General features: G+C 46.4%; 1 protein-coding gene across 2 annotated transcripts in view; it reads left to right on the top strand.

Moving 5' to 3' along the window:
- Positions 1-12525, top strand: part of LOC138491680 (von Willebrand factor A domain-containing protein 5A-like) — a 925839-nt gene that overhangs the window by 37992 nt on the left and 875322 nt on the right. Inside the window, exon 1 of one of the 2 annotated variants that reach the window (XM_069618326.1) lies at positions 4474-4494. The exons of the other annotated variant lie outside the window; for it this stretch is intronic. The gene's annotated coding sequence lies outside the window, so the exon portion shown is untranslated. Of the gene's footprint in view, positions 1-4473; positions 4495-12525 lie in introns of those variants that run through there. 2 annotated transcript variants of the gene reach the window in all.

Genomic DNA, 12525 nt, shown 5'->3' with positions numbered 1-12525 from the left:
TTCCATGCATCCTGGTTAAAGCAACCCAACAGCCTTAATTTAGGGGTGGGGACTGGCACATACAACACTTTCATCCACCAGTCACACAACTCCTTGCATGCACGCATACATAAAAACAAACACATAATTTTCACTGTTAATTGAAATACATATATATGCACACACAAACACACATTTAATTTAAAAAAAAACACTTGCCTCCATAGAGCAACCCAGCACCCCCCCCACCCCTAAATGTAGTGTCACCCGGCCCAGTAAATTTAAGTGTGGGGACTGGCACATATATATAACACTTTCACCTACGCATACACCCACCAGTCACACAACTCCTTGCATGCACGCATGCATACAAATAAACACCCCATTGACAACAACCACAGTTAATTTAAATACACACACACACACACACACACACACACACACACACACACACACACACACACACACACACACACATTACATGGCCACGTTAGTGGCCATGTTGTTATGGTTAAGTTGCTGTTTCCATAGGAAGAGCACTTTTTGGGCGGCTTATAACTCGGCTCCCACTGGAAGAATCCTTACCAAAGTTTGCAAAAAAAGTATATGGGCCACTCTGAATTTCTTTCCAAAGTTTGGTAAGGATTCGTCAAGGGGGGGGCAAAGTTATAGGGGTGGTCCCAAAACATCTTTTTTTCCCATAGACTGAATGGGGCAAAAACTTTGCGCACGGCTACAGGCCAAACCACTGGACGGATTTTCATCAATTTTGCGGCAGGGGCTTGTTCCCCAAAGCGTGCTTTAGTAAATTTTGTGATAAATCTTATTGTCGCTTCCTTTAAAATGATCAAAAAATAGCACTCTAAAAAATGAGTGATATCTATGTCCGCTCTGCGGACCCACTTCCCTGTTCGCTCAGTGGAGTAAATTTCTATTGGCTAATCCAATTGGCATGCTGTACGTCAAGATGTTACCCTTTCACCGATTGGGTCTGACGCAACGTCAAGTGCGTAGCATTCTTTTGATACGGCCGCCATGGTCACTTAGTTTTTGAGTTCTATGCCGAAATCACCGCAAACAAACCCTCATGGAACGTTGTGTCGAAAGGTAAGCATTACTTACAAGTGGCAGTAGAAAGTGAAACAGTACTTTATTCTTGTTACCACTATCGTACCGTGCACTGGAACTTGGTAGACATTTTACTACAATTATTTACTGCGTCTATGTACAAAGCCAACTCCAACATTACTGCGGTTAGCCTGCCGTCCTATATTTTGGAATGTGAGGCAGCCACCTGCACGGTTTCATAAACAGAGCGTGTCTGCACGTGGTCAGGAGAAACGGTTCTCATGAGTGACTGCTGATATGTAGTAGCAAAAAGAGAATTTATTTGCGTTCGCAGTGAAGGTCAGTTCATCGCATTGCATTTTTTCAGTAGGCGCTCGGTATAGTCGCGCACGTACCAAACCTCATAAGGTTCAATTGTTTTTCGACCTTGACATACAGGGAATAGAGACAGAAAGAATGTAGGGAGTCACAGTTTGTGAAACATTCCCTTTGATAACTTATGCTTCAAAAAGGTTTGTGAGGCACATGCAATATCAGTTCCCGTGGAAGTCTTCTAGCAAAGAACTACTGTGTAACTGAGGAGGTCGAAAGGGAGCCGGTGCATATCATGTAAGCTTATTTTAGAGGCCTGTACACCAACCTGCCATTATTACCTTAGTCTGAAAAAAAAATGTATTACTGTTAATGCTTTTGGAAGTTTGTGTGCCGTTGAAATTTCATGTTGCACATTAGCGCTCTTTTGAAAGTTTGTGTGCCGTTCAAATTTCATATCGTACATTAGCGCCGTCTGTACAATGTCAGTACAATTTCCATTATTAACTACGACATTTATGTGACAATCACATTTTTTTGCCTACTATGCAGATTGTACATTGTCGCCTTTTCTAAGGAGTCAATAAATTTCCCCCATATTTCCCCACCTCGCGCAAGCAGCCGGCACGAGGTGAGCAGCCCATCTCTGGACACTTGTGTTTTTTCTGGCCCAAAACTAGGCCCCCAGGCCCCCGAAGTGTCCCTCTCCCACCCCGCACCCTCTTCCTGGTCTCTGTCCCTCCCGCCTCCCGTCCCGCCTATCCCCGCTCTGATTAGGCCTCGAGCCCTATTCAAAAGGGTCTAGCGACCCTCCTCACACCGGCCCCTGCATCCACTGCAGGCAGCCGGCGCGAGGTGAGCAGCCCATCTCTGGGCACTCATGTGTTTTTTCTGGCCCAAGACTAGGCCCCCAGGCCCCCGAAGCGTCCCTCTCCCACCCCGCACCCCCTTCCTGGTCTCTGTCCCTCCCGCCTCCCGTCCCACCCATCCCCACTCTGGTTGGGCCTCGAGCCCTATTCGAAAGGGTCTAGCGACCCTCCTCACACCGGCCCCTGCATCCACTGCACGCAGCTGGTGCAAGGTGAGCAGCCCATCTCTGGGCATTCGTGTGTTTTTTCTGGCCCAAGATTAGGCCCTCAGGCCCCCGAAGCGTCCCTCTCCCACCCCGCACCCTCTTCCTGGTCTCTGTCCCTCCCGCCTCCTTTCCCACCCTTCCCCGCTCTGATTGGGTCTCGAGCCCTATTCGAAAGGGTCTAGCGACCCTCCTCATACCGGCCCCTGCATCCAATGCAGGCAGCCGGCGCGAGGTGAGTAGCCCATCTCTGCACACTCGTGTGTTTTTCTGGCCCAAGACTAGGCCCCGAGGCCCCGAGGCCCCCAAAGCGTCCCTCTACCACCCTACAACCTCTTCCTGGTCTCTGTCCCTCCCACCTCCCGTCCCGCCCATACCCGCTCTGTTTGGGCCTCGAGCCCTATTCGAAAGGGCCTAGCGACCCTCCTCACACCGGCCCCTGCATCCACTGCAGTCAGCTGGCGCGAGGTGAGCAGCCCATCTCTGGGCACTCGTGTGTTTTCTGGCCCAAGACTAGGCCCCAGGCCCCCGAAGCGTCCCTCTCCCACCCCGAACCCTCTTCCTTGTCTCTGTCCCTCCTGCCTCCCGTCCCGCCCATCCCCGCTCTGATTGGGCCTCGAGCCCTATTCGAAAGGGTCTAGCGACCCTTCTCACACCGGCCCCTGCATCCACTGCAGGCAGCCGGCGTGAGGTGAGCAGCCCATCTCTGGCCACTCGTGTGTTTTTTCTGGCCCAACACTAGGCCCCCAGGCCCCCGAAGCGTCCCTCTCCCACCCCGCACCCTCTTCCTGGTCTCTGTCCATCCCGCCTCCCGTCCCGCCCATCCCTGGCTCTGATTGGGCCTTGAGCCCTTCATCACTGGTCCTCCCAGGGCAGCCCTCTGCCCGGCAGCCCCCTGTGGCTAAGGGCCCCAAGGCCAAGGGCGGCTCCAACAGAGGCGGCTCCAGGAAGTGTCAGCAGGTGTCCGCAGGGGAAGCCAGGGGCCAGCCGTCAACCAGCAACTACAAGGACCTGTAAGGTAGGGTGGCTTGGGTTGGGGAGAGGTACAGCTCTACCCTAGATACCTGACCACTAGGCAAAACCAATGTCTATCAATGTGATCAACCCCCATTGCCCCAAACTGCATTGATAGGCCTCTCTCCCGCAATACAGGTTTCTCAAACATAGCAGGGCCTCTGTGCCCAAATTGCATTGTGTGATCTCAAACTGCATTTATAGCAGGGTCTCTGTACCCAGATTGCATTGTGTGATCTCAAACTGCATTGATAGCAGGGCCTCTGTGCCCAAATTGCATTGTGTGATCTCAAACTGCATTGATAGCAAGGCCTCTGTGCCCAAATTGCATTGTTTGATCTCAAACTGCATTGATAGCAGGGCCTCTGTGCCCAAATTGCATTGTGTGATCCCAGACTGCATTGACAGGTCTCTCTCCCACTATACAGGTGTCTCAAACCTAGCAGGGCCTCTGTGACCGAATTTCATTGTGTGATCCCAAACTGCATTGATAGCAGGGGCTCTGTACCCAGATTGCATTGTGTGATCTCAAACTGCATTGATAGCAGGGCCTCTGTGGCCAAATTGCATTGTTTTTTTTTGTTTTTTTTCTGATCTTTTAGTTTATTCAAACTTTTATCACCGAATCTCTATGTGGTTAGTATTCGTCATTGAGTGTTAAAGTCTTCCTAAGCGCGTGTGACTTGGGTTCAAGGGTTTAACATTTGGAACTTCTATTATTCTTTCAAAATTGTGTCTAAGAAATTAATTATCGCGCAGGTTATTTTCATATTGTGACCTGCTGTCACACGCGACCACCAGTCTTCTATATTTCCATTTATTGGAAAGCAAAAGTCTAGATGTAGGGTCCTTTGACTCGAGATTGCATCGCAGTTTATGATCAGGTGGTAAAGTGATTCTGTATCTTTATTGCAATGTCTGCATAAGTCATCTTTTTTTTTTTTTGTTTTGATCCAGGTTTTTTCTCATCCATCTCATTTCATTTGTTTGCAGTGCATTTAGTCGCATTCACAAAAATTGATCTCGGTGGTGGCGCGATGGACATTTGAGTAAGTATTTCGGCTGTACATTTAGTCTATTTGGTGCGGATCCTGACGGGAGTGTACATTTAAGGAGTGCTCTTTTTTCGCTATTCTGAATCCACCCCACCATTGAAGACGTTTTTTGACAATCTGCGGGTGGAGTTGCAAGGACTCTATTTCGATGTCAGCGGTCGTCATTATTTGGTCTACTTTATAAGTCCACTCCTTTAGAATCTGTGAGTTTGGGCTCACAAATTGCATTGTGTGATCCCAAACTGCATTGATAGCAGGGCCTCTGTGCCCAAATTGCATTGTGTGATCTCAAACTGCATTGATAGCAGGGCCTCTGTGCCCAAATTGCATTGTGTGATCTCAAACTACATTGATAGCACGGCCTCTGTGCATAAATTGCATTGTGTGATCTCCAAACTGCACTGATAGGCCTCTCTCCCTCTATACAGGTGTCTCAAACTTAACAGGACCTCTGTGCCCATATTGCATTGTGTGATCCCAAACTGCATTGATAGCAGGGCCTCTGTGCCCAAATTGCATTGTGTGATCTCCAAACTCCCACTATACAGGTGTCTCAAACTTAGGAGGACCTCTGTGCCCAAGTTGCACTGTCTGATCTCCAAATCGCATTGATAGGCCTCTCTCCCACTGTACAGGTGTCTCACATTTGACAAGCCTCTCTCCCACTATACAGGTATCCCAAATCTAGCTCACTCGCAAATTTAGCAAACTCTCAAGTGAGACAGAAGCCACCAGCGAATTACGGTGGTGGGTCACTCTGACTAGGGCCTCTCGCATCACAAGGCGAAAGTCCAAGCTATGCCCGTCCAAGCCACCCTCCAACCAGCAGATAACCTTCCCAACCCACACAGCCTGCTCTCCACAGTGAACCGCGCTCAGGGAGACGGACAGTAAAGAGAGCCACAGATAACACCCAACTTAATAACCCTTAGCACCCCCCTTCCCCTCCTAGGACAGCGACTGAACGAGTCGCCAACTCCAGCCCTAATACCACCCACAGACGAAGCCCAAACTAGTAGCGGACACCCCCTCACCCGCCACTACACCACAAGACAACTAGACCAAAGCATGACCAACTAGATATCACCAAACAAAGACTAACCAACTCACAATCCTAAAATGCAGAGCAAACGACCCATTCCAAGGAAAAGACGAAGAGATGAAAGAACAAATACTCCAGAACAGCAATTTAGAACAACAACCATAGACTGGACCCCCACAGACAGGAACACAAAACGAAGGAACTCTGAGAGAAGAGAAGAATTCCTCTACTTAACTCCATACCTCGCAGACATCTGGCCACCACGGCAATCCAACCCAACATAAGAAGCAGCAACATCAAACAACCTAACACAAGCAAGTAGAAGAAGGATGACCAACACATACAACAAACAGACGACCAACCCAATAACCCCCTACATCACCAAAGCAAGAGGAACTTGCAATCAACAACCACAACCCCCGGAAGAGGAACCTGATGAAAACACAAAAAACCCAAGACGAAACCTATAAGAACTCTTCGAAGACGCTGACACCCCGAATCCCACTGCCCAACAAGTGACCGACTAGGAAGGAAACCTCAACACCGAGCGGAAGACGACCTCGACAAAGCCCAAACCAAACAACACCTCCAAACTTCACTGCAATCTAATAAACGCAAGATCCATGTCAAAACACTCAACAGAGATCTTCGACCTACTTGACGACAACGGCATTGACATCCTGTTCATCAGAGAAACATGGCTGGACGACAACTACAAAATCACACTCCAAAGCTGCCTTCCGACCGACTTCAAATGCCTACAAATAAACTGAAAAAACAAAAAAAGGAGGAGGCATCGCTATAGCATTCAAAGAACACCTGACAATAAAAACTGACAAACCACTCAACATCCTCCACTGCGAAACCATGGTAATACACCTAACAGCAAGCCCAAAAACCAACATCACATTCATCCTGGTATACAGACCACCAACATATGATGCAACATTCATCGATAACTACATAGAAGCCATCACCAACTTAGCCATCAACCACGAACACCTAATCATCCTGGGGGACTTCAACATCTGGTTTGAAGACAGCCACGCCAACTCCCAAAACTCACTAATTGAACAACTCAGCACCATGAAACTATGACAACTAGTCAAAGGAGCAACGCACTCCGCAGGACACACCCTAGATGCAATTTTCACCAACAAAAACCTCATCACCACGGCACCTCCGATACAAATACTATGGAGCGACCATCTCATCATCCCATTCGTGATCACTCTGCCTACCCAAGCCTACATCCAATATCCAAAACTCACAACCACCACCAAAAGAAACTGGAAACACATCAAAGAAAGCAACCTATTCGAACAACTGGAATTAATGAAACCCTCAACTACAGAACTGGAGCTAGCTGGCCTACACCAGAAAGCAGAGATACTGCACAAATGGATCGCAGATACAATAGAAAAGATCGCCCCAGAAAAAACATTCACCCCATCAAAAAAAAGAGCAATGGCAAAATGGTTCCGCCCACTATTAAACGACATAAAAAAGGAAAACAAAAAGATGGAATTGGAATGGAGGAAAGAATACAACCCAGGGAAAAAAACACTGTACCAGAAACAAATCCGTGCATACAAGAAGGAAATTCAAAAGGCAAAGGGAAGACATTACGACGACAGAATCAACAATGCCACCAACATAGAAAAGAAATGTTTAGCATCATTCAAGAAATGAGAAACCTACCAGGCTGCGATAACCCCCCAAACCCCTCAGAAAAACTATGCAACGACCTGGCAGATCACTTCCAAAAAAAAATCAACGACATCCGTCAAACCATAAAAAAGCGACCAACCAACCACAACATACAACCCAACGAACCTAACACGGAACTACAACACAAACTCCAAAGCTTTCCTGAAATATCAGCAGAGGCATTCGCAATGCTGGTAAAACGAAGCAATAAAGCGGGATCACCCATGGACCCATGTCCCCCAGACATCTACAAATCAATCCTCGCACAAGGATCGCCAGCAGAACACTACAGAAACCTTCTAAATCTATCACTATCAACAGGGACTGTACCGAAGATCTTCAAATCAGCATACATTAAGCTACTCTTGAAAAACACAAGTGGTGACGTAGATGACCTTTCCAACTACAGACCGATCTCTGACATCCCCTACCCAGCAAAACTTCTAGAAACCTACGTATATAAACTAACCCAAGAACACGTAGAAAAACACCACCTGCTGAACCAACCTCAAATCGGTTTCAGACCAGCGAGAGGAACGGAAACAGCACTACTATCCATCTGGGACGACCTCAAAACTAACGCAGACTCAAACACTACCTCAGCCCTTATTCTGCTCGACCTCTCTGCAGCCTTTGACAAAGTTAGCCACGACACCCTGACCAAAAGACTAGAAGACATAGGCATAACAGACACAGCACTACGCTGGACCGAATCATTCCTAGCAGACAGAACAGAAACCGTATGGATAAAACCTTTGAAATCCACCCCACGAGTTAACGACTGTGGAGTACCACAAGGATCCTCACTATCTCCACTATATTTCAACATCTATCAGACTCCGTTCATCAGAATCTTCAAAAAATACAACATTACATGTTACAACTACGCAGATGACACTCAGATCATCTACAAAATCAAAGACACCGATGCCAACCATTCAACCCTAACCGACTGTCTAAAAGAAGTCTTCAACTGGATGGATGCCAACAACCTGAAAATGAACCCAGGAAAGACAGAAATCATGATTGTATCCAAAGACCAAGAGAACAAAACCACCATCCCATGGCCTACGGAAATGGGAAACGCACCAACACCATCGACGGTAGTATAAAATCTGGGAGTCCTAATGGACAACAACCTAACCCTGGAACCACAAATGAATGCAACAGTGAAGAAATGCTTTTTCCTCCTCCACATGGCAAGAAGAATTCTACCTTTCCTCTCCTTCACGCACAAAACACTCACTATCGTCGCCCTGATCATGTCAAAAATCGACTATGCAAACAGCCTCTACCTCGGAATACCAGAATACCTCCTGAAGAAACTGCAACAGATGCAAAATGCAGCAGCAAGACTACTCCTCAAACTATCCAGAAGAGACCACATCACTCCAGCCCTAAAAACACTACACTGGCTCCCAGTAAAACATTGCATCACCTTCAAAACAATGTGCATAACGCACAGGGCAATCAGCAGACAAGGAGCAGAATTCCTACAAAAGAAAATAACAGTCTACAAACCAACAAGACCCCTCCGATCAAGCAACGAAATCCGCCTGAAACTCAAACCATACCTTAAGAAAAAACTTGGAGGCACCTCCTTCTACCACTTAGCCGCAAAAACCTGGAACAACATCCCAAAAGAAATAAGAAACACTGAAGATCACCTAAAAATCAGGAAATCACTAAAAACCTGGCTCTACAGCACCACAGACTAAACTGGAAACCAAAACTGGAAAAAGGATGACTAAACCGAAAAGACACGGACATCCCCGACCCGAGAGAGTAACTCCCACGGCACCTGGACGGGTGACACTGAATAGACTGGAACACAGGCGGCACGCACAGAGACTGAGTCAACTACCCCAGACAATCCCACCAACACTTTTGCCCACCCCTTAACAGTGGTGTGGAATTATTGAGATATTGGCAATCACCCCACTACCTGAGAGGTTGTCATTGGCAGGTACACTGACCACAGGAGTATGAAGGGAGGATAAGGGGAGCTATGAGAGAGCATTTTAGAGGTGGGGGCCAGAGTAGTAAGGAACCTGTATGCCAGTCGGACCCAGATCAGGACATAACCGCATCAGGGGAGACTACGCAAGCCGAGCGCATCAATTGAGGATAGAGACGCAAACTAACCAACCCTACTAACAATTTCCCTTTCTGCATACACCTCTCAAACTCCAAACCAAACACAACCAAAACCTACAGCACAACAAACCACACAAACTTCACTACATCGCAACAACAAAACAAAAACACACATAGCCTTGCACAACAGTACACAACGACTACCGGCTGCAAACAACCCAGGCCCAGCCAACGGACCCACCGGGCTGAGGCCGCCAACCGCACATCACTGCTCTCTTGCACTTTTCCTGCTTCCTCCCACTAACTCAACCTCCCCTCCTCTTTCAAAGCCGCCAGAGCGCCAGGGGACCACTCTGGTGGTGATAGTGCGCGGTACAAATGTCCTTTAACATTAACATATAAAAATAATTGTCTATAGAAATGTAATTTGTTGCCCTTTACATTTCCGCAAAGGCTTTGTATTGATAGATTTTTCTTTAATTTTTGCCCTCAGCTACTTCCTTCCGTACTGCGAATGTCATGGCCTTCAGCGTCCGACTGACGGTTTCTTTAACCGTCAAGTGCAGCTTTTCGTCACCGGCTGTATGTGCGTCATCATTGAATGGGATGACCGCATTGGACCTCTATGTCCTTACGCGGTTGTAGCAGTAAGAAGCAACATACCATCCTTTCTGGTGTCATAGTTTGCACCTATTCACGTCGCCTTGTAAATCACTGTAGCAGGAATATGCCTTCTGTGCCAACAATGCATAATTTCAGTATGCTTAAACTACAACGTCACCATTGCCAGTAACGTCATAAGTACCATACCTTACTTTCTGATGGACTACATCACAGCGATTGACGCCGTCTTCACAATGAATGTGAGAGGAAACCGACTACTCTGTCTCCACTGCATACTGTGTGTGTGTTAAGAACTGTGGTGCCAACGCATGGTCGCTGTGTGTGAAAACATCTACATGACCGTCAAAAGTAACATTTTAATTGTGCATCAGAGACACAAACTTCCAATTTCTTTGCAACTGAGAACAGGGCGATGATTTAACACTGTGCATTGTGAAATAACAGTCCCTTACTACTGCTCACATGCTAGTGTGTTTTTTAACCATTTCATGTTCCCCTTCATAATCTGCCATGGTACGCTGCAGGTCGTAGTGTGTTCTATAATAGGTGGCGTATCACGCTACGTGAGCTTTTATGGAATCATTTCTTTATGCTGCCAAGGCACGTTATCCAGAGCACTATTGGACACCACTTCTGTTGTCAACGTTAGGCTCAGGGCCATCTATTATGCTTTCGTGCCGTTAGGGTACTTTCTGAAACCCTGATGCCCCAATTACCGAGATCAGTTCTGCATGAAGACGCTATGTTGTCAGATTTGGTCTATTTGTATCAGTGGAAAAATGAGATCAGGTGCAGTGAAAGTGTTTGCTGTACAGAAACGTTTCAAAAGCAATGCTTCATTATACCTTCTCAGTACACCTTTCGGCACCCATTTCACCTTGTGACACTTACACTAAAATGTGTGCACAGGTCAGTGGTAATGGTGCTGCTTGCAATATTTCTGCCATTAGTGCATTTTTGCCAAACATAATCCCTGTATATTGCACACATTTATGTAAAGGTCATTGCGCACAAAAAAACACCTTTTGTGTTTTGCATGTAATACTGTTTTCATATTTCCTAAGTGTCGTCATGTACATAATAAATGAACAGTACGCCTTTCGTCTCTGAAGGGTATGATGTAGGTATGCTTACTGACCACAATGTCGGGGAGGTAAATACTGCCATTTACTAGTTGCGATAAAACATTGCTTTGCAGTCGCCATGTCCACCAGGCACTGGCTTGCTGTTACAGGTATTGCTCATAACCACACATTTTAGAAAGAATACAAATCTCCTTCGCCCACTACGGTCACACGTTTCCCTTTTTTACTTTCTGGCATCTGTAATGGAAAGCGAAAAAAGACTTTGTATGCAACGGCCGCTTTCCCTTTCAATGGTGGCCATCTTGGAAAAGGATTTGTTTTCTTCAATCGGGAACGCCGGAGGCGTTCCGGTTGAAGATAAAAAATCCCTTTTTTTTTGGTGCAATGGGTTAGTGTCGCAAAATAGGTATTGGCAATGGCATTCATCCCCCATTTTTTTAGGGTGCAATGGGGTTCACTGAATAAAATACCTCGGTATGCACTCTTGCTTCTATTGCCGTGTAAACTTGCTCTGTTCAGTTGTGCACGGGAATTGTTTCAGTTACAGGTTCGTACGACAATATGCAATGTCCTTCCGCACTGTGAACGACTCACCCGTACCATTGTGAAGTGTGTATGAGTTCTGCACCATGTGGCGATGCTATGCAACTGCATATGCTACAGTGCTATTCGTAGACAGATGGGCAGTGAAGTCAAATGTTGCTTTACATTATGCTTATGTGTTACTATTGGAACCCTTCTAAATGCTCAATAAAAATGTTGGTTACCTAATGTTATTTATTTTAAAATTTGTTTATTGGCATTTAACGTTTTCCAACATCATACAGTATATTGGCCGGAATCCTTAATCAGATTATCCGACTCTTACGCAGAAGTTGTGCCTTGTTAAACAAACAACAACATACAAACAACAAATTAACAGTAACTGTCTCTATAGTAAAGGGGGGGTAACAGTTGTCAGGTTTCCAGAAAAGACAGGTGGTTGGGCAGCTGGTGGGAGTGGGCGAGTTCTTCTCTGGCCCCCATCTGGGGTGTTGTGGTCTAGGTGTCGGCATCTTAGTTGACCGTGTGGGTCGAATGGTCAGTTGGGTGAATCGTTCAGGGAGTTTATCGTCCGAGGAGCGGGACAATCTAGACATGGTGTCCTTCCAAACTGCTAGGGCCATGCTCGAGTCTTCAGTAGATCTGGTTACGCTGTCCTCCCATGCTCTTGTTTCAGCGTTTGCCCATCTTTCGAATTCTTTGCGCCATATTTTATAGTTAGGACCTGCAGGTTTTTTATGTTATTGATCACTTTCAGTACTGACAGCCTATGCAAATCATTCAAAAAACATTTCTCTAAGGGACATTACGGTTATGTTGCCCTACTAAAAACGTCCAAAATTCACTAAAAAAAACTTTGTTAAAGGGGCGTTATGGTTAAGTTGCCCTATTAAAAACCTATGCCATTCTGCACAAAAACCTTGT

Source organism: Ambystoma mexicanum, chromosome 10 (assembly GCF_040938575.1).
Source record: "Ambystoma mexicanum isolate Mex_15411 chromosome 10, UKY_AmexF1_1, whole genome shotgun sequence".
Lineage (NCBI taxonomy): Eukaryota > Metazoa > Chordata > Amphibia > Caudata > Ambystomatidae > Ambystoma > Ambystoma mexicanum.
Note: the sequence above shows the minus strand (reverse complement) of the source record. Positions and strands in the feature narration are given on the sequence as shown.